At 40.5% G+C, this 22430-nt stretch overlaps 1 long non-coding RNA gene across 1 annotated transcript; it reads right to left on the bottom strand.

Moving 5' to 3' along the window:
• Positions 1-1127: 1127 nt before the first annotated feature.
• LOC135417631 (uncharacterized) lies at positions 1128-9132 on the bottom strand. The gene is made up of 3 exons (XR_010432155.1): positions 8730-9132; positions 4242-4360; positions 1128-3498 (listed from the first exon to the last, which is right to left on the bottom strand). It is a non-coding gene; the product is annotated as an uncharacterized LOC135417631 (long non-coding RNA).
• Positions 9133-22430: the final 13298 nt, after the last annotated feature.

The raw sequence follows: 22430 nt of genomic DNA, 5'->3' as shown, positions 1-22430 counted from the left end.
CAAACATGTAAAACGTACTTAAATAAACCAAAACAGCAAAGAACTTTTTTATCGCTAGCACAATAGAAAATTAAACACCAAACTTTAAACAAATCGTGCCATTCGTTTTTGCAGCAGCAAAAAGAGTTTATTATTTCACTATTTCATCTCACCTTGCGTCATTAAAATATAGGACACAAGTAGTAAAACACAAAGTAAATATGCACATATCTTTACACCATGTAGGGCAGTTATAAATCTTACTCCTTGATAACAGCTGTACTGCAGCAATCATTTGAGTAGTGCAGCTGCCACAACAATATCAAATTTTATAGTTAAAAAGCAGTCAAAACTTTAATGGTACAGTGGAGGTAGATATATATTGTGCTATAAATAAACATTATCTAATGAAGAAATGAAACATGTTTATTTTTCCTCAACATATCGTTCAATATCATATATCTTTGCTCCTGCAAGCTGCTATAATAGCAGCCATTATACTTCAGCATGTATAACAGCAAAGTCTGTAGTTGGGCTAATTATGCTGGATTTAAATGAGGGATGGGAGAACTTCAGACAATGTGGCCTTGCAAGCAAGGCTTTCATTTCAACAAAGCAGTATCTTACAATGTTATCGGAGTTCACATGTGCTGGCAGAGGTTCTGAAGAGGTTGGGAATGCAGTGAGAAACGAGTGGGTTTTCCCCTTGGACGATGACTTGTGCTGTGTTTGTGTGACAGGGTGTAATCGATCTGGGGAGCAGGAGACCATGAGAACTGATGCACTGGTTCAGACAAGTAGTCGCTGCCACATTACTCAAAACCTCTGAGAGGACTCAAGAACACACGTGTCTACCAATGACTGGCTCATCTCCGGCCCAGGGCAAAAACATGCCTCAAACATGGTTTCTATGAATTTACTGAGGTTTCTGGCGTGCTCCCGGCCTAGGGAAGTAGTGACACAGCACTGATGGCACCTGTGGAGATGTTCACATGCCTACTGCACAAGGAGTGAATGAGGGCATGAAGTGTGGAAGAGGTCTTTAAATAAGCTAGAAATGTCTAATTTTGAAGAGTTCACGGAACACAACACATCATGCTACGTAAGGAAGGGCCACAAAACACCGTCTAACATCCAGGCATGTGCCAGGGAGTCCATGGGACCACACCAGTCTCAATCTAAGAATAACCTCAAAAAATAAATGCAGTATATTTCAGGTCCTCAGCAACAGCTGCTCTCTTCTTCACATCCATCCCTGCTGCTCCACTGCTCTCTAGAATCATTAAGGTTGGAAAAGAACTCTAAGACCACTGAGCACAACCATTAACCCAGTACTGCCAGGTCCACCACTAACTCATGTAACCTCAGACTACTAAATAAAAGACCAAAACCCACAACTACAGTGTGTGACAAGATGAGAAAGAGAGATGGGAGTGACAAAACAAATATTCTGGGTTCCTGCAACACCAGGGAAACTGGAAAGTAAAATTCATGAACTCCATTCTCTTAAAAATCTTCCTTGGGAAGCTGTGATTGCATTCTTCGCATCATAAAAATGATGCTGGAAGCATCCCTGCCAGAAGGGAGATTACCAGCTTGCCTGGAGTTTGCCTCCTGTTCAGTGTGGTTTCCTCCGAAGGTGACACATGGACACCCTGGTGGGAATTGCAACAACCCAGGGAAGCTGATCCCTCGGAGACCAAATCCTTGACAAACAGCTTATTGCAGTTAAACTTTGTGCATGCCCACCATCAGAGATCCTCAGGGTGCTTCTTCTTGCCATCAACAGCACATTTATCCAAAAAACCCCATGAGATGCTATAAAATAAACCCAACAGCTGTTAGCAGATGACAAATCCTAGATACCTTTTTGTCACATTGCAACCTATAGAATTTACTCCATGTTTACAAACAAATTGCCGCAAAAAAATTATTAAGTCCTGGCATTTAGAGAAGCTCCAGAAATTACTCACTCCTCTGGAATTCTGCATGACAAATTAAGACTCTGCTTTGACTCCTAATAAATGTAGCTAGAGCAGAGTTTCATAAACATTCTTGAGATTTCTTCTGTAACAACTTTATTTTGGCTCCCCACTTTTCCTGCTTAAACAAATGGAAAGGTTGGCTGATATTGTCAAAATACAGCACTTCTCATGAACCAGGAGTCATTTATTAATGTAATTTATTGAGCCTACATTGTAAAATGTAAAATTATATTTTTACTGGGGGACCCACAGACACTAAACAAACAAACAAACAAAATAAAAAAAACCAACTCATTACCCCAAGCTAAGAATATTTTTCTTCTAAAACTCAAATTATTGCAATTGTGGATCTGTAAGTTAGATTATGTGCTTCCAGAAGCGGCCTTTCAGAGGCCAGCAGGGTAAGTTTTAATGAACCGTGCACCGTTGTGTGAGAACAGAACAGATGTTTGCACAACCATCAGGTAGACCTTTGTTTATATAAATGCACCATAGTAGATAATACCTAATACCTTTCTCATGGCTTAAAACAACCTTCCCACTAAAAATACAAACAGGCTTTTCCCCAGTTGTGAACACGCTTAAAATCTAATTAACACACAGCTGACTGCATACCCACCAAACTGCTCACGCAGGGTCGGACCTGTCACCCAGCGTCACCTCTTTCATGACACAGCCTTAATCTCCTCCTTTGTCCTTATATTGCAGTTTTTGCTCTAAAGGTTTCTGCACTAAAAGAGTGGGAAGGTGAAGCCATAGTTCAATTCAATTTATTTTTATATTGCCTCTCATACAAAGTCTTTCAAAACTCTTTATAGTGAGAGATAAAATAATCATATAACACTGGCCGAAATTCAGTGTGGTGACTTTTACACTCAGTGTAAAAGCTACGTACCAGGAAAGTAAAATTTACAAAATTTAGAAACAGAGAGAGCATTAATAAATATATATTGGTTCTGCACTGTATGAGAAGAGGGAGGCACGTTCCTGTTATGGTACATTCATAGCCTTCCTTTAGGTCTGAGGTTCTCTCAGAGCTCTGCAGATGCTCAGAGAGGCCTGTGCATGGAGGAGGGTAAGGGCAGTGAAGCACAGACTGTTGGGCACAGAAATAGGAGTCAGTTGTTCCCCCCCCCAATATGGAGAACCCAATTTCTGATCAGAAAATGAAAAAAATTCAGCCTATCTTGAGAAAGGAATGCAAAAATGCACCGAGTCACCTATGCTCATATTCGGACAAACACAACACAGGAGTAGCCCCATAATCAGGGAGGGAAAGGTTTCTGCAATAAACAACAGGAAAGAGTAAAAACTATTTTTAGCAGCACCATCACTATATTTAATTTAATTTTTTTATAAACACTCAGTGTCCAAAACGTGATCCCAGAATAAGTATTACAATAATTGATAAGGACAAACCTGGAACCAGGTACACGCCTTGTATTGGCAGTACAGTACATGCAGCAGCCTGTGCACGTGGACAGAGGCAGGAGTCAGAGAGTGGACTTCATTCACCCTCCTATACCCATCAGATCTAGAAAATAAGCACAGAAAAAGTGCCTCTTGGGCTTCTAAAGTAACTCTACCCCTATCTAAACAATGCTCACCCAGTTTATTCCCGTATAACCTCGAGCAGCATGAGAGAAAGATGATCCCCAAACCACCCGGATCATTAAATAAAGGGTGTTATAAATTCTGTGATATTGTAATTGTAAAAGTTTACTACGTCTTTGAGGCCAGTTGATTCAGAAGGCCACACATACAGAAGCCTGGTAAAAGAGCATCTAAGGAAATATTTGGGCAACAGCTAATATTTCTTCCTACCTATCTTCATGCCCACAGCGCTCAACCCAAGTCACATCTTTATAACGCACAGTAAGAAAACACAATATATAGTAACTCATTTTCTGACCTTTTAATATTTCTGTCATTGATTGTCAGAAGTGAGGACGGCTCTCTATCCTAAGGTGATGGATTATTTAATTAACTATTGACCTTTTCAGTATCAGATGTTGACAATGAATGCGCTCCTGTGTAAGCTGCCTCCTCTGGATGCTGTTCAGTTCTCCATTGCATGTTGATCTGTCTCACATTTTGGTTTTAAGCCTAACATTTCTATTATTTCAATCTAAAAACATGACAAAGTCTTATGTTTAGTGATGAATGCTTTTATGATCTACTGCTTTGAGTTTTCTTTTGAACTGTATTTCTGGCAGAATTTATATGAATATTAACAGAATTAAGTCTTTCATAGATAAAATCGTTTGTGCTGCTTACCTATGACTGAGGTTTCTGGTGTGCTTTCAGGACAACTTCTGCACCAAGAGGCAAAGAAGCCAGCACAGAAAGGAAAAATTGCTCATAATCTGTTCACACGGGTCAAGAGACGTCCCAGCCTAAAAATTATAAGAATCATTTGATATTATGCTTTGCCTTTGGGCCCAGCAAAGACTCCAGCCAGGAACATGACATTTATACCGAGCACCTTTAAAAATAAAGCATTTCACTACTTTCCCACAGGACATGCAACGTGAAGCCCTGTTTGCACACAAGCAAACTGACTTAAGACTTTTTCTCCCCCAAAATAAAGAGAAAGGATTCAACTCCTCATCCTGGGGACCCAGGATCCCAGTGCTCTGTTCTCAGCAATTACATATTCAGCTACAATCTTTTTATAAGCAAACAAGGTATTTTCCTCCACGAGCATGTTGTTGGAACCAAACACCGAGCAAATGATCCGTGCCTCCAGGTTGTCAGAGAGATTTACATGTGACTACACAGCAGTTTGGGTATTCCACGGTGATTTCTTGCCAGGACCGAGTGAGCTGATTAATCGAACATCCAGAATTTCCCCAGGAAAAAAAGTTTGTAGCCTGGCACACCTTTGCAATAAGTATTCTCTGATAATTTCATCTGTTCAATTGGAAAACACATATTTGCCAAACCAGGTACCAGATAGAAGTTTGGGTTTGTTTTTTTTTTTACATGTATTAAACAGACATTCATATTTTTTCAAGGTGTTCCATTTCCTCAATTATTTTGGTAACTAAATAACATAAAACCACTTCATAGGAACAATTCCCATAAAGAATACAGGCAAAGAATAACAATTAACAAATTTCCAGAAGGTCGTTTACAACAGATCGTGTTCCCCTTATTATACTTTTTTTTATCGTATTTTTGTCTGTGAAATCATCAGCACACACAGCAGTAAATATTCCTGCAGCTCATGGATTTGGTAAGTGGTTTTAATCAGAAGCTTTCCCTTTGCATCAATCAGGTTTCCCCCGCAACCCGAGAGAAACCCCCACATATGTCACCGATATACCCAGATAGCAGAGTTATAAGTCTGATTTTTTGTGATGTTAATACAATATTATGATAGATATCTATTAGTGGGGAGAGTGGAGCAGCAGACAGACTCCAGCTCCTTTGACAGCAGCTGCTCTTTCTTCGTCAGTGTCAATCCGCGCCGGAATCGCGGGGAATGAGTGGATGTGACAGGAGAGGACCGCACCAATTATGGATGAAGGGATACTATCTACTCCCACTGGTTGATGTGATTTATTCGACGGTCCTTCTGCATTTACAGAGCAGCAGATTGTAGCTGCTTATGAAGTGACAAATAGTGCTCAATGACATTGACTGACTTGTCTGATCAATTTATCTTGTCTGAAAAGTAGCCGCGAATCGCTGTCCTCGTTGAGTGACGGCACGGGCAGTCCTGGTTCAACTCTACCCACGTGAAATCTCAAATACCATTAGGAAACCATTACAGATTATTCCCCTTAATCAAATAACGCTACAGTCCCATACAAAAAATGAAAAATAGAAACCTTTCCTGCGGCTTGGCTTTGAAACGCACCTCACTTAAAGAGTGTTTTTCTTTCGAGACCGCGTCAGTAGAATGTTTTTATTGTTTTATATTTGATGTATTTTGGTGGAAAGGCAACGTATCTGACAGAGGGGAAACAAGTGGAGTTTTCTTGCAAGAACCAACAATGCAACTTTTCATGTTTTCTAGAAAAGTTGCCAACTGTCCCGATTTTATTGAGCCTTGAGTCGTTAGATTCATTTTAAAATTCAGAGCTCCTGGAATCTGGTGATGGTGTAATCCAGCTTTTATATTAAAATCAAGAAGAAAAAGAAAAAAGGAAATTCCTGGTCTTGTGGTCAGAGAGCAACTTGAAAATGTGACTTTAGTGAACACAATATGACCAAAATCCAAAACAAAATTGGAAGCCAACTTACAAATGCTGAAGGGTTTTGGTTTTGGTGGATTTTGAGAAGTGATCTTAGGACCACTGGAGCCTGGTAGGACTTTTTCACACTCAGGGTTGACAGCACAGGAATTTCTTAGAAGTTTGGCTCATTTTGATAGAGCTGTTGTGTTATTATCCTAATATTGAAAACTGTCAAACCCTCAGTGGCTGGAAGCCCTTCTGGCAGAGGGAGTTGTTAAATGGGAAGAGGTGGCAGAGCCAGGCTGTTGGGTGCCCTGGAATTCTCACTGCTTTCGAGAGCCTCAGTACAGCCCTTCTAGTAACACTGAAGTTCCATGATAAGGTGTTACTTGGCATGAGCAAAGACCTCACAATAATTTCTTTAAACAAACACTGAATTAAAAACCATTGAGAAACGATTAACAATTGTATTTTATCTCGCATTAGATTAGTATTTTTACAGGGTCATAATGTCGTGTCACACCTTATAAATAATACTTATGATATTTCTTATATGAGGCAGGCACAGGAGTTGCCTGTGAACGGTAATTCCATGTATAAATATATACAAACTTGTGAGGGAGTCCACACACACATATCAATATATATATGGTCGTAGCATGAATAAATCAATGTCTGCATGTGGGGGGTGCATGTGTGCCGTTCATTATATATTACAATATTAAACTGTTATCCATGCACAAGTATATTTATGTATATATTTCAATTTATTAGAGCTAGGCAGGCCTTTACAGACTTAATAAAGAGCACCAGCATTATAAGCCAAGAACCATTTTTCCCTTTCTCTGTATTATTCAAATTTATTAAACAATATTTCACATTTGTTTGACACAATGTCAAACTCGGGACTCCTAAAGAACTGCTGCAGCTTTGGAACTGTTATGCTTTCTTGGACTTTAATCATTTTTGGCAAGGCTCCATTTCCTGTCAGAAAGTGAAACAGCTTAGGAATGTCATTTTCACGAAAGAAAACAGAGAGAATCCGAGAGGAAGTTCTCCTCCACTCCAGAGCCCCTAAGATACTCAAACACACTCGCAGGAGGGCTGGAATACATCAAACATTAGCAGAGGGAAAAGGACACACTTTTCCCACATTAAAATACATGGATAAAGTTGAACTTTTGCTAAAAATAGTTCCCATGACTAATCCTATTAAGTTTTTAAAAAATTGGGCCGTATCTCCCTTGAAGTCAAATTGTTTTTTAACTTCAGAATGACATTAGAAAAAGACTCTAAAGTGCCTTTGCTTAAGTCAAAGTCCCTGGAAGATTATTTTTTCTTCTCTGTTTTTTTTTTAAGTGAGATATGAAAAATGAGGGCAGGAGCACGGATCACTCTTCTAAAAGGGCAATTTACCTATTGAAGAGGTAGGGAGTATCAGTCTCTCCCAGATCATCACTTATGATTTACGGCGTAAAAGAGAGGCTCCCTATGGAGGGAAGAGGTTCAAGGGAGCAGATTAAAACCAACCCTTCACTCTGCCTGCTCAGTGCCTACAGGAGCAGAGCACAGCAAAGGGCCAGAGTGGTATGAAGCCCTGCAACACTTTTGGGCAAGAAACACATATTTTCTTCAATCAGAAGGCTACTTACGTAAAAAAGCCCACCTTGACTACTTGTTGTGATGCAGAAACAAGTAATGGCCAGATGGATTTTGAGAACACAACCCACACCCCAGAAGGAAAAACACTACACTAGGAAAGCTAGCAGTTCCCACCACATCTTGGTCACGTTGGCAGTAAATAGAACTAAGGACTTCTGACAACAACCAGATCCCTGCACAATTTATGAATCCTATTTGAAGCTCATCTGAGTGCTTTTCTATCAGACCAAACACTTTCCAAGGTTTACACCACCCTTGTTTGTCCTAACATCCTAGACAGAAATCCCAAGATATGGTAATAGCACAGTTTTTTCAGTGGGAGAGCAAAAGGAAGTTGGTCGCAAAGGAGGGTGAGAATCCATTCCTAAAGGAAAAGCCATTTGCAACAGGACGCTGAGATAAAAAGGATGTTTGTCTCCTTCAAGGAATTTGACCTAAATCCAAATAACACTCATGCACAACCAGGGAAGGCAGGTAGGTTCATCTATTGCACTTTCCCTAGAATCAGGTTAAATACCAAGTGGTGGGATTTTAGAAGCCTTGCAAATATCTTAGCCCTGTTTGCTTTGGTTGCAAAATGTGCTTAAATCTGTGTGTTACAAACCCCAGTGGGGCACACGCTGCCCTGGGGACCAGATCAATGAGCCCAAGCTGAGAGGACATCACAGCACCACAGTCCACAGGGCCCAAACACAGGAGCCCCAAAAGAGAGCATCTAGCTGGAAAAACCTGAGCAGAGTGTCACATGTCTTCAAGGAAAAGATGAAATCCTAAAGGGAGAAAAACATGACCAATACTTGTGCTATGAAAATCATGCATGCTTCTAGCTCAGTTGTGAGAAAGATCAGGATTTGGTATCAAAGAACTGAGAAGGAAGTTGGATAAGGAAAAATAAAATAAAAACAAATTAATAACTCACTTCACAATAAATGTGTACTTTCTGTGGTTTGCTCGTGGATTTTTCTATGCACAGATGAGCACAAAGCACAAGGGGATGAGGAATGGAGGGGTCACGGGAGTTGTCTACTTCCATAAACCTTCATATCTTCCAGTTTAAATTCATCCTCCGTCCACCTCCTGCTCACCACTGAAGAGGTAATGAATGCAACAGCATAAAGATCATTCAAGTTTGCACAGGTAGATGCACATGGTCATTCCCTGAGGGATGGGAGAGAGCAGAGCGTGTTACGGTAGGAAAACGACCCCTTTGCATGTGCTTTTTCCCTTCCGTCTTTTGGGCAGCCGGGTCAGGTACGATGGGGTGGTCCCAGCATGTTACACACACACCAGGGGACTGTAAAAACTCTCAGTGTCGGCCCACATCTGCTCTCCTTGAAGTCCTCCCCCCCACACACACTTCCATAGCAGCTGAGTGAGGTCAATACCGAAACACTTGTGAACACGTCGCTCCTTCCCACCCCCCCCCCAAAACCCTTCTGGCAGCATTGTTTTCTTTTCTGCCCCCAGCTGAGCTTTCATGGTGCTCTCTGATGTTCCTGCAAGGGATAACTCATTCTCCCAGCCCAAACCTGTGCAATAGGTACCTTCACTCTTCCCGTCACACTCCTGCCAGTCACCCCAACATTATCTTCTGCCTCGGATCAGATTCGCTGCTGAATCTCTAATTCCCAACCAGCACATGGCATTTGTTTGTTGTCAAAAGTATAACTTTGTGTTTGCACTTATAATAACGTCTTGTAGCAAGTTAGTCACTGAGGAACATTTCCAGTCATTTATTTTCCAGCACAGACTACAGGTTTCCATGGCTATATTCCACAGGAAAAAAAAAAGAAAAAAAAAAATCCCAATTTCTTGCGTAGATGAAATACTTCAAAGTCTCAAACACTCAAGCCATCACTAACACATGCAATAATATAAACTGGAATGAATTTTCAGGATGTAGTAGGCTAAAACTCAGCTTTTGGAACGGCAGGGTTGAAGTGCACTTTGACAACAGCCCTCCCCATCACCCCCTCCCCACTCCAACTAATTCTTCCTTACCTCACCTTCTTCTCATGCTTGGCCCAGTCTCACAGCAGCTGGCAAACACCCATTCACACCAGAGCCCACAAATTTGTCCAAGCTACAGCTCAGTCTGCACTTCTGACCCATGTGCTCCCATCACCATAGTGTCGGTTTATACTGTAAACCCATGAAGTCAACTCATTACATGTTCCGCCAAAAATCTCTCCATTCCTCAGCACCCAATCTTCATTCCAGCTCATCTTTAACTTCACAGTACCATTTATACTTCCCTGCATGTTAAGGCAAGCATAGAATCATTTAGGTTGGAAAAGCCCTCTAAGATCACTGAGTACAACCTTTAAACTGTCACTGCCAAGCCCATCACTAACCCATGTCCCCAGGTGCCACATCTACCCACCTTTTAAATCCTTTCAGGGATGGGGGCTCAAACAGAATCTATGAAATGTTATTTGACAGATCATTGTTTAAAATTTTATTCGTATTATGGAAGGAGTCTTCTTTTGTAGGGGGTTGGCAGGGCGGAATTTGGAGAGTGAAATCCATATCTGGAGCTATACACTTATTTTTCTGTAGTTAAATATATGTAAGGAAATCACCAAACTTAGTGAATTTAATAAAAAATTGAAAAAATAAAAAAAAAAAAAATCCACAGGAAACCATAATATTAATTAGCTGTGAAGTAATGATCACCATACCCATTCTTCTTGTTATGCTGTCACTTAAATCCCAGGCCTTCTGCATTCCCATTGCTGTAGGTGCCTCTGAAACAGCAGTTCACACATTACACTTCACCCTCCTCCCTTCTGTCCCAGCCTGGTACCTCCTCGAGGGTGTCACATGCCATCCATTTATCTTCCCTTTTTATCAGCTTGCTGAGCCATTCAGAGGTGGCCAGAACTTCTTGTGGCCTCCCCCCTCACTGTTTCCCCCACCAAATTTCCATTTATATCTAGATCTTTCCATGCCCAACACAACCTAATGGGCAGGAGAAGGCCTGAGCCCAGGTTGTTTTAACAATGCCTTGAGGGGCTTATTCACCAAAGTTTGATGCTCTGAAGAACAGCTTGCTGCAGCTCTAATGGTAAGGCATATAAAATGCATCATACATTAAATTTAATGTTGCCTCATTAGTCTTAATTAGATTCCTACATTACAACAGGATTATAGTTTCTTCGTGTTTGTGTTTGCTCCTAAAATAAAGCCTACACTACACAATAGTTTGGTGTACTTTCTAACCTTTGAATGAATATGCCCTGAATGGATACCTGTGGATATTCTTAACCTTGAAGAAACAGAAATTAGGCGATGCTACAATTGCCCTTTGGACAAAGAGGTTGTGTAAGGTCAGTCATGGAGGAATAAATTTAAAGGGAAAAAACATATAGCATGTAAACATTAAAAATTACTCATCTTGTGTTGTAAAGGGTAAAGAGAAAGAAAAGGAGTGTTTACCTCAAAGAAGTAGATAGCTTTGCTATTTCTATGGATGCTTTGATAGCTTGCTCCCATACTAATTAATTTTGTCTTCTGGACCAGGTTTTTCGCAGTTTATTTACTTTCAGTTGTAAAATCTGTTTCCAGGTGATGCCAGTAATTAATCTTTAAAGCCTGTATAGAACTTGGTGTAAGAGCAGAGCTCATCCCATGATTAGACATAATACCCTGCACCAGGACCACAACTCAAACCATGGTTTTCACTACTGACAAAAACACCACTCGAGAAATGCAGCTACTTCAGCAAAAACCTTTTTTTCCAAGGAAAGAAACCACATATAGTACCTGATTGGTCTCCTAGTGGTGGTGAGCTGTTCCCCAAGGCAGGCATTGTCCCCCAACTCCTGCACCAGCTCCCGGCATCCGGCATCACCTCCACCTGCTGCAGCTCAGTAACTGGTCTGGTATGACAATCCCATCTAAAATGATATTTAAAATAAATAACTATTAATACATTGGGTCTATTTTACGATATAAAACGGTGTCATTCATAAGATTAGTCCAAATTGACTTTATTTTCATAAAACCTGTTTTTTAACAGGAAAAAGTCTGGTTACATCACGGAATCAGGTTTCTTTACAAAACGCTTTTTCTCCTACTTTTTATCAAAATGTTAGGGCATCCCACTTTTTTTCTTGCAACTAATTTAACAAGCAATTTTAAATTTCAAAAAGGTTGGGAAAAAAAGCAATTTTTTTTAATGTCAAACTAAAGCTTGATTGTTTTAAACACTGAAAGAAGAAAAGCTGGTTTATCAAATGTTGTCATTCTTAATATTTCTGCCCAGATCTTACCATGAAATAGTTCAGCCTCTTAAAACTTTTTCTTGCCCAGCACAGAGTGCAATTCATACAATTTCTTTTCAACTGTTTTATCCAAGCACCCACAGTAGTGCAGGAGCAAAGAGAAGCCAATTAGTATTATTACCACTTATTGTTTAGCTATTTCTGTTCTGATATTTTTAAGATTATTCCCTTTCATGTTCCATACCATTAATTTGATAAAATTTAATAAAATTTCATTCAAATTTGCATGTGGCCAGTTTTACTTGTTAATTAGAATTGGAAGAATATTACTGAAAAGACAGTGTAAATCTATATATTTCATTTGCTTAGGGGTTTAAAAGAAATTATTTTGTCCTGTTTGGATTTACCCTTTTCAGAAGTCTTTGCACAAAAATGAACATTTGAAGTTTCTCAATATTTCAGTGGTCTCACCATGTACACTAAAACAACATTATTTCCTCTGAGATAAAACAGGCTTTGAAAAATCCTTTCCGTGGCTCAGGAAATGGGGGAAAATGCTTAGAAAAATTTTCAAGATCTGGCTTTATAAGGAGATCAAAGTCTAAATATTTGTATCACAGACAATACTGAAAGAATTATTTAAATTACTAAGAGTGCACATGTACTGACTTTGTTCAAACTTAAATTTAAATTTTTCATCCATCTACACTGCAGTAGCACGTTTTCCCTAGGAATGATGTCTTGGGAAAGGCCTATGCAACTCGGAAAGGAAAAGGTTTACATTTTCTAAAATCCCCTAATCCTGCCTTTTTGCAGTCTGTCCATAAATTGTTACCTTTTTCCTGAGGGGATAAAAAGCTCAGTGGTTTCTTCAGTTCTTTGAGAGCTTTGTCTTATATCCACCAGTGAGGAAAGAAGGAAAAAAGGACCATGTGAATCCTGGGGCAAAACTGCAGCTCCAACCATCTTAAATCCCAAACCAACCAATAAAACCCACAGAAACACAGAAAACTTCTGCCAGTTTTTGTCATGAATTCAGAGAAAACCAAAATATTTCAGTAAATATGGATGAGTGACATGAATGGGCTATGGATGGATTCACAGGAGGAGAAATGACTGGATGCACATATGTACACTGGATGTACATATCTTTAGAAGATAATATCATGTATAATTACAGTACAGTGTTGAGCATCTGAAAGAGAGAAGGTATTAAAAAAAGTGATTACTAAATTACCTGTTATTTATAAAAAAAATAAGAAATTGATGCCCAAGAACAAACCCTCACTTTTATCCTAAAACTACACAAAGTGTTTTAGAGTGGGTAAAACTTAGCAGAATGTTTTCTTTTGCCAAAAGGCCCAAGAAAAGTCAACTTTGTCTCTGGTGTGGGTTGGCTGCCGGGTGGGATGCAGCCAGGCAGGACACATCCACCTCCCTTGACTCTAGATCATACAACGTCCAGCAAAAAACAACAGATCTTGTAGGAAGGCTGGGACTCCTCGTTGTCTTTTTATTGCCTTGCTGTGGTGGCCCACTGGCAGCAAGGACAGGCATCCACGCTGGGCTTCACTGGGAAAGGCTCCCAGCATGGCTGGAACCGGATCCATGGGAGAAGGGGAGCGTGTGAACCCCAGACACCCCACGCTGCAGACCAGACCTCCAGATGTTGGAAGAAGAGCGAGCGATGGAGGAGGCGACAAGGGTGGTTGGTGATCCTGCCGTCAGGAACTGCTCTGCTCTGCGGAGCTGGCAGGAGATGAGAGGTAAGTTGTGCTCTGCAAAGAGCTGCAGCAACTTCCTCCGGAGCAACGGGGAACGGAGCAGAGGGCGGCTGCACATTAAATCACTGCTTCAAGGCTTCTGCAGGTGAGGCCCAGCTGAGCAGGGCTCTGCACATCCAGCCCAGCCCACCACCGTCACTCCACTCCACTGGCTGGATCCAGCCTTTTCATTTCCCTGGCTGTGGGTGGATCCTGTTGGATTTCATTCGAGGCACACGGAGAGCTCTGGGACATCACCCAGAAGTGGATTAATTAATTTATCCTGCCTTTCCAAGCAAGGTTTGGACGTCTCTGGGATCAGCCGTCCTCCTCGCACGCAACATGAGCTGTTCTGGCAAGAGCCCCTCGGCCCAATTTGGTTTGAGTGACAAAAGTTAATTTTATTGATGCGCAGCCTTCTGTGATGCGAGGTAGGAGGTCCGACCAGGCAAATCAAATGGCTTCTCCAGAAATATCACAGTGATTGATAACGAGGCACTGATGCATATTTCTGACACTTTTGATCCTACCACTAGCAAATGCTAAATTTAGACCCGAGAATTTAAAAAGCTAATGCCACGCTGCTTTAAAAGTGATCAGTGAAAGATATACATAGTTTAACGAAGACTAAATGTTATTCAATGAAGATTTATGTTTTTTCAATGCCAAAACAAAACTGTAACAAGCAAGATTTCAAAAATAACGGGGGGGGGGGGAATTAACCTGAAACAAACCTAGGTATAGAAACATGTCAAATATGCTATTAAAGTTTAATTTCATTTTTAATGTAGAGGTCATACACTGTATTTTGATTTCACTACTGTATATAACTACCTGCATATGGATACATGTCAACTATTATATGAGGTGTATAAGAGATGTAACTGGAAGCACTTGAACAAGTAAGATGACTGACACTTACAAGAAAAGCCTTTATTATATGTCTATGTTTTGTTTCATTAATCATGTATGTTCATTAACCAATCATGGTAATTTATTATGCACTGTTTGAAGACATCTTGCATTACAATGGTGTCATTGTCACTTTGATCATCTAAAGATCTCACAGGGTGACATTTGCAACCAAAGGACCTGGCTCCTCTGTACGTGCTGCATGAACATGTACTGGAGACTCAGAAGTGTTAAAAAAAACCCACAACAAACCTGCACTACAATGCTGTTTGCAAGATACAGAAATTAATTATGTAGCTCAAAGATAACAACCCACAAATTAGGTAGAAATATTCAGGTGAAGTGATTTGCACACGATTTTAATAGTGGATAAGCACCAAAAGGAGATGCTATTCATTTTGTCATGTAATATTTGATCATTAAGTGTTTTGCTAGCTTGTATCATGCTTGATCTATACAACAATCTGAAAAACACACTCTTTGCAAAACAACCTCAAAATGTTCACAAAAGTCTTGGTTTTCATCACTGCCTGCTATTGCATTTGTATAGTGAGAAACAAAATATATGTTTATGAAAAGATAGTTAGAGGCACCATTACCAAAATGCAGCACTTCCTTTCCCCTTAGTCTAATGGTCACTGCAAGAAATGCTGTGAACCTGAGAATTAGAGAGAGTTTGATTTTATGGAACCAAGGTTTACAACTTCTTCACTGCTCATTTCTGCCTTCTATTGCACCTTTCATAAACCCACTGATTAATATCAAACAGTGAACAACTCTGACAAGCAGGATTACTAATCCAACATAACTGTTTATAGTGTGAATGAAAAAAGTGCTCCATTTCCAGCCACCGCACTTAATAATAAATTCCTGTTGTACTTAAATGTTGAAGGGATTACATAACTGTCAAAGTTCCTTTAAATGTTAAGGGTAGTAATCATATTAAAGACATACTATACAGAAGCAAAAGCAAATGTCAGTTTAGTTATTATTACCATATTTGCATGGAGTTTGAAAATATGAGGCCAGATTCCCAAACACGTCACATTTGGGCTGGTTGCGGCTGAGCAAAGAGGAAAAGGAGCTGCAAACCAACCCCGCCAGTCACACTGAGATGGTGTGCCATATAAGGGGCAGAAAAAGGGTCTTCACGTGCCCCAGCACAGCCACAGGGCTGGTCTGGATTACACCAGCTGAAACAGGACCACCAGGACAATTGTGCCAGAAGGACGGAGGGGAATACCACGCATTCCTCCTCCCTCTCTCCCTCTTCCGCTGCGCATACTTCTCACAAGAAGGCTGTTGGATTGGCTCAATACCATCCCAGAACAATTCTGAAGCACCCACTTAAGACATGCTTATGACAACTGCGACCCTCTTGGGCATCCTAAAGGAGTGAGAGCCAGGAATCTGGTGCAAACAAAATCAAGTATGCAGATGCTCTCCATGCAGTCTTTAGATACTGTTCCTCTGACCTCTGCTACTGGCTTTGACAATCCTTATTAAACACCCAGGAGTCAATTAGTGCCTTGGTAACAAGCAACATTATGAATTGTCAAACATTGCCAGAGAAAATTACGATAAATAACTATTGGAAAAAAATGAAATTTAAAAAAGCCACAGCGACAAAAAGCCCCAACAAACATAACTCCAAACCCAATGAAGACCTAGATCTCGAATTACACTCTATATTTACCTCCTTCCCTGTACTGGAATCATTTGCAGGATTAAAACCTGAGCCTGGCGCCTCCCCACACTACGATTATTGGCAAAGAAACAATTCTTTGACTGTCTTCCAGTACTCTTTTAAAGGACTGGGGTTATTCACGCAGAACCCCACCCTGCATCCAGCAAGACAAGAGGAATGCCTGCCCGTGGAAGTTATGCGCACGCAACGAAACTCCTGTTCCCAAGTTAGAAATGGGACCCCATTATTAGCATTCCTGATATTCATAGCACTGCTCACGTTCCACAGCACCCAGCACCACTCAGCCAGCAGCCTCAAGGAAAAAAATGTCTAACCATGAGTTTTGTGCTATCATTAAACCAGTTCTTTTTTAGAATTGCTCACCTGCAGAGCCCTGCTGCAGCGCTTGCTTTGCAAGGTAGGACTCCAACCATAGTCTCAACCAACCCAGCTGGTGCTGACGTCCTGGAGGAGCATCAGTGGTGAGACCTTTTCTCCAGTGCCTCCTGAATGATGTTCCTTGGAAGTGACCCGCTTACACACTGCCACAACTGCCAGCTTTGGCTTATAATAAATAGAATAATGAAAAGGCAAAGAGGAGCTATGTTATTAATTCACTGCACATTAAGGTCTAGGGATAGTTACAACATATTTGATACCTAAATATTAAGCATTGTCTGGTAACCTACTTAGTGCTGGGTGGAAAGCAGTCTCCCATGGCTCAAGAATCCCTGAGATGTTGAACATTTTCCTCTACAAACTCAAAAATTCAAAACATTTGCCAATAATACACGTGTAAGAATAGAGATGTCTCTGGATAGGGTCTAGAGAAGGTCAAATTGCTTTGAAACATCGTCTCTTTTTTTAGGTTAGTTATCACTATGGCAGTGATAAATATTTTGTGAAAAATCTAAATAAAGCAGGCTGGATGTTGCATACTTAGAATTGGTGTCACTAGAGAACTTTTTTTTTCCCCCCCAAGTGAAATTTCTAAGAAGGATTTTGGCAACTATGTTAGTGTGGAAATCACCATGGGAAGCGCGTTGGCCCCAAGGCATTCAACAACCTGCAATGTGTTCCATCACTGTGTCTGGCCCCTCTTCATGTCAGCCTCTTCCTTTACAGGAATTTTGAGGAAGAGGGGAAATTGGTCATGCTCTTATTTCCCAGTATTTTTTGCTGAGAAAAACTATGAAAACAAGCTGGGATTTTCTTTCAATTTCTTTTAGTTAGTAACCTTTTTTTTTTTAATCCCTGGTTTAGTGTTTGTCCCCAAAGAGGAGACCCTGTGGCTCAGCAGATGGTCACCTTTGATGGTTTCCTGAGGGTTGGAAAGGTTCAAAGAGGGAACCCCACACTCCTTCACTGGATCCTGAGGTCCCCCTGGCCTGTTGACATCTACCATCTAATGCCTGATGACAGGGCAATGGAGACTGCATGTTTCAGCTGCATTTCTAACACTATCAAAGCCCCTTTCCCTTGTAACTGAACTGTTCTAATTATGCACATTTCCCTTTGCTGTATTCCTCAAGGTCTTGTCTCACCAAATGATGTAACTCTTGATTACAGCTCTTGTATTCAGCTTGTACGACGAGGCTGAAATACTCCTGAACACCTTGATGACAAGTACATGGATTTGCCTGGCAAAACAATAACCACGCTAAAGCTCTTTTAACATCCTGGTTTCTTTGCTGAAAGCATCTGCCTATACTGTCAATTCATCCTGTGCCTCTTGGGTGTCTGACTTCAGCATAAGTATGCAAGTCCTATAAATGAATACATGCCGCTGGGGGTAGCACTTACAGTAGAGGAGTATCGTCTCATGAGTGATAAGGGTGACAGAAGTGCAAAGCAGAGTTGAGTGGATCTGGCACTCACATTGCGAGCAACACAGCATCCGTACGGGAAGATTTTCCCACAGAATGACATGCAATAATTTATTCTAAGCCCTTCCAACTTGTGTGTGGTTGTTGTTTTTTTTTTTTTTGATTCCCCCACCACCACCACCGAAGTTGCTATCTTCTGCAGCTCTTCTCTAAATAACTGTTTGAGAGAAGATGCCACTGCTAAAATGAAATACATTGTTTGAAGGAAAGCTAATCGGTCTGACCAAGTAAATAATTATTAGTCAACACAATTCCCACATGGCTGCATTCTACGAAAGTGTATCACTGATAAAACAAGAGTGTTTTTTAATACTAAAATACTGATGGTCCAAGGTAACAGTTTTTTAAAAACTCAATTTTTAATCACTGGTTATAAGTATACAAGCAAAATAAAAATATGCCTCACAAAGTTTTAAGCAGGAAATGCTGTTTTGCCAATGACAACCCTGCACTGAGTATTTCAGCTTCCTAAAGGTCAGAGCATGAAGGACTTCCAGATCCCCCAATGCTATGGAGCAGGAAAACTCTTATCCTGAGCCAGACTGGTTTCCCAACACGTCTATGTCAAGTCTCAAACCCCAGCCACCACCAGATGTTCCAGCAGATGCAAGAGAGGGTGAAATAAAGGTGGCTATGAGATGATCCTTATCCTTTGAAGGAGATTAAAGGTGTTCCAACAACATATGACCTGGAACCAGATAGGTATGGGCACTGTGCCATCACCACGTACAGCCATAAATTACAATGTGACTTGTTCCCATATACTGCTGCCCTGACCAAAACTTCTACTGGAATGGGTAGAATCCATTGATCCTGGGGTCTGAAGTCACAGTGGAAAAGTCTGAAACATCCCTGGTCACCTATAAACATTCCTTTCTCTTCCCCCCTTTTCTTATCCACCTCTCAACTAGATCCTCTCCCTGTTGCTGGTTGGCTGTACTATTCAGCAATCTGGTAAAAATAGCTATAAAGTAAAAAAAAAATTCCCCACATTACTGCACTTATCTGATACATAAACTCAATAGATTAAAATGTATATTTTTGACAAATATTTCTACGAGAATTTAAAAACTTCCATTCTATTTAAATACAGAAATTCAAGTAAAGGCAACAAAAACCTGTACCTTTCCCCTGGAAACTTTGCTAAGCCTGAAGCCTATGCTCACGTGTCCATGAGACGTGATCCTCTTGCCTCTCTGCTGCCTGTTCTCCAGCTGTTGGTGGTTAGAGCAAAAGAGACTGGGAGACCAACACTGCTCTTCAAAACATTTCTGCTCCTCTGTCAGTGACTTTCTGCCTTCAGCAGCCTGGGCAGAGACCAGCTCTTAAACATGCTCCTTTAGACTGCAACTCCCAATACCAAAAAAAAAAAAACAAACAAAAACCAGCATTAAAAGGAGGCAAGCACTTTGAATTAGTCAGTTCAGTTAGTCCTGATTTGCCTAGGCAGCAACCTCAAAATATAAAGCACAGCAAGCTTAGAATGTCAACTAAAGGTCACAATTTTATTATTTTTAACCCAGTTAAGTAAGAGTATTAAAATGTCCACATGGAAGAGAAAGAGAAATGATGTTCCAGTTTGATCTAACAAGGTTTAAGTAGGAAGATGCTCTTTAAGGAGGAAATCCATGTGGTGAGTGACCAGCTCTCACCTTGGTGTTGTGAAGAACTAGGAAAGGAGGGGAAGACACATGTAACTTTTAAGAAAAGTACTGCACTATCTACAATAATTGGTGGATTTGAAAGGCAAGATTATCAGAGATAAGAGCTCACCACAGAGATCTGGTGTAGATTTAGCAGACACATTCTTGAGGTGGTAATCCTCACAGCCCACAGTTGCAGCACCATAAAAACCACATAAAATATATATATAGAAAAAATATATACAAAATATTACTAGAATTAACAAAGAAGAGGAAACATAACATAACTGGCTTGAGAAACAACATGTGAGGTGCTAAACAGGTTTGTTCCATCACACACCTCAGAGCCTCAGTGCAGGAACACATGAATCATTGCTCTGAGCGTACGCAGATCTTTGTGAGACTAATCTTAATAGATTTCTGTAATACATACATGATTTAAAAACATACTTTCATTTAAAAGTTCCGTTTTTGTAAGCACATCAAAGCTTTGCAAATGTAGATTTATTTCTTTTAATGGTGCATATTAATAATATTGATATAATTATCACTATTCATATTTGAAGACTCACGAATACAAGTTTTTCAAAGATTACTTGAAATTCAATATGGGGAGTAAAGAGATTCATAATTTAGTGGGTAGAAGTGGGAGTCAAGTTTTCTAGAGCCTAATTTTCCCAGTGTTTAAATATTGCAGAGAATCAATGCAAAGCTCTGAAATGAACTTTGGAAAAACTGTTCATTCCCTTTACTACACTTACCCGGTACATAAACTCAATAGGCTAAAATTCATCTACTTTACAAAGATTTGGTGCAGCTTAATAGAGTGCTTTGAGATCTTGTGATGAAAGAGTGAACCCAAGTACAAAGTAATATAATAAAGATAGCACCATTAATTAGAATTATTAAAATTCATACACTAAAATCTATAATCTAAGCAGTAGGGACAAAGTTATTCATGGATGTTTAAAATAAGGAAGAACATTAAGAATACTAATTTGGACAATTGAACCCAGCATACCAAAATTGTCCTTTTTTGTTCTGTTTAGTCTTTGGGGAACAGATAAGTTCACATAGAACGAGAACAATAAGCTGCTGTCTCTACAGTCTTTGATTTGGTTTCTAAGATGGTCAGTTAGTACTTAACAGCAAGTGCTAGAGAAAACCAGCCATTTCTGGAGCAAACAATGATGTGATGGGGTAAAAGATGCCTTTTTTTAATTTAAAAGATGGGAGACCAACAATCTCGCTGTCACAGGAGGTGGCTGAGGCACTGAGCAAGGAGATGGTTGAACTTGGTCTAGTGGAAGGTGTCCCTGCCTGTGGCAGGGAGTTGGAACTGGACAATCTTTAAGGTTTCTTCCAACCCAAACTATTCTGTGAATGCCAGTGAGGGCCACAGTCCATGCAGAATCCAGCTCCTCATGGTTTCGTGCCTCAGTTTTCAGACTTCAACCCTTCTTTTGCTGATGCCCTCAGGAGAAAAAACATGAGCCTCTACATGCAGCTTGTCTGAGCAGTAGAGATGAACAACTGCAGTGACTGAGCCCTTCTCTGTCCCATCCTGCCACCTCCATGCAGCCAAACCTTGTCTAGCAGACAAACTTACATATGCAAAGCTCTGCTTGAAGGCAGCAGGACCATCCAGCAACACTGGTGTCCAAAATAAGCTACAACAATGGCCACATCAGCTATCTGCTGCCAGCCTGGGGACTGTGACTAACTTGCGCATACATTTGCATAAGTTATATAAAAATGAATGTATAATGTTATATTTATCTGTACTTGCATCTTCTTTGATATGAGTGGATGTTGCTTGTCCACCCACAGTAAAAACTTACAATGTTGTAGGCTTATAAATACAGAGAGGAGGAGAGCAAATTACAACAGATTTCTCCTAGGTTACACTTCAGATGCTGCTCAGAGGAACGGAGTTGTGGACAATAACTTGGGTTCATAACACATCAACGAGCTGGCCATCAACATGGCACCATTTCCAGTCCTCTTGGGTTCCCACGAATCAGGGAATCAGTCTAATAACTCCACTGCTTCATCTGCATTTCCCATTGCGTCCAAGATCCTTGCACCAATCCCATTAGTCGCAGCCCTCTGCCTGCACTGTGTCTCTCTGTATCCCACCCCAAACTGGGCACAAATGTGGGAAATCAGGGTCTGAGCCAACTCCCGCCAAAAGCCAGTGGGAGTTTTGCTATTGACTTCAAAGAAAGCTGGAGCAGGTTGTCACTGCATAGCAAGGAAGATGTTCATCATGATTTATAAACTTGATTTTCATCTTTCTTCTTCCTAACTTCATAATCTCAGTTTCCTGGACTAATGCCACAGGTTGCTGTTCTGTAGTTGATTTACAGTAAACAGAAGGAAAACTCTGCAAACTTGTATTCTACTGCCAGTGACACACACTTCAAATTCCTTCTGTATTCTCAATGAAGAAAAAAAATCACTACACAAAGATCTGGAGAAAATACAGTATCTGGCTTAATCC

This window comes from Pseudopipra pipra, chromosome 7, assembly GCF_036250125.1.
Source record: "Pseudopipra pipra isolate bDixPip1 chromosome 7, bDixPip1.hap1, whole genome shotgun sequence".
Classification (NCBI taxonomy): Eukaryota; Metazoa; Chordata; class Aves; order Passeriformes; family Pipridae; genus Pseudopipra; species Pseudopipra pipra.
The sequence above is the reverse complement of the archived record's forward strand: the minus strand, read 5'-3'. Positions and strand labels throughout refer to the sequence as shown.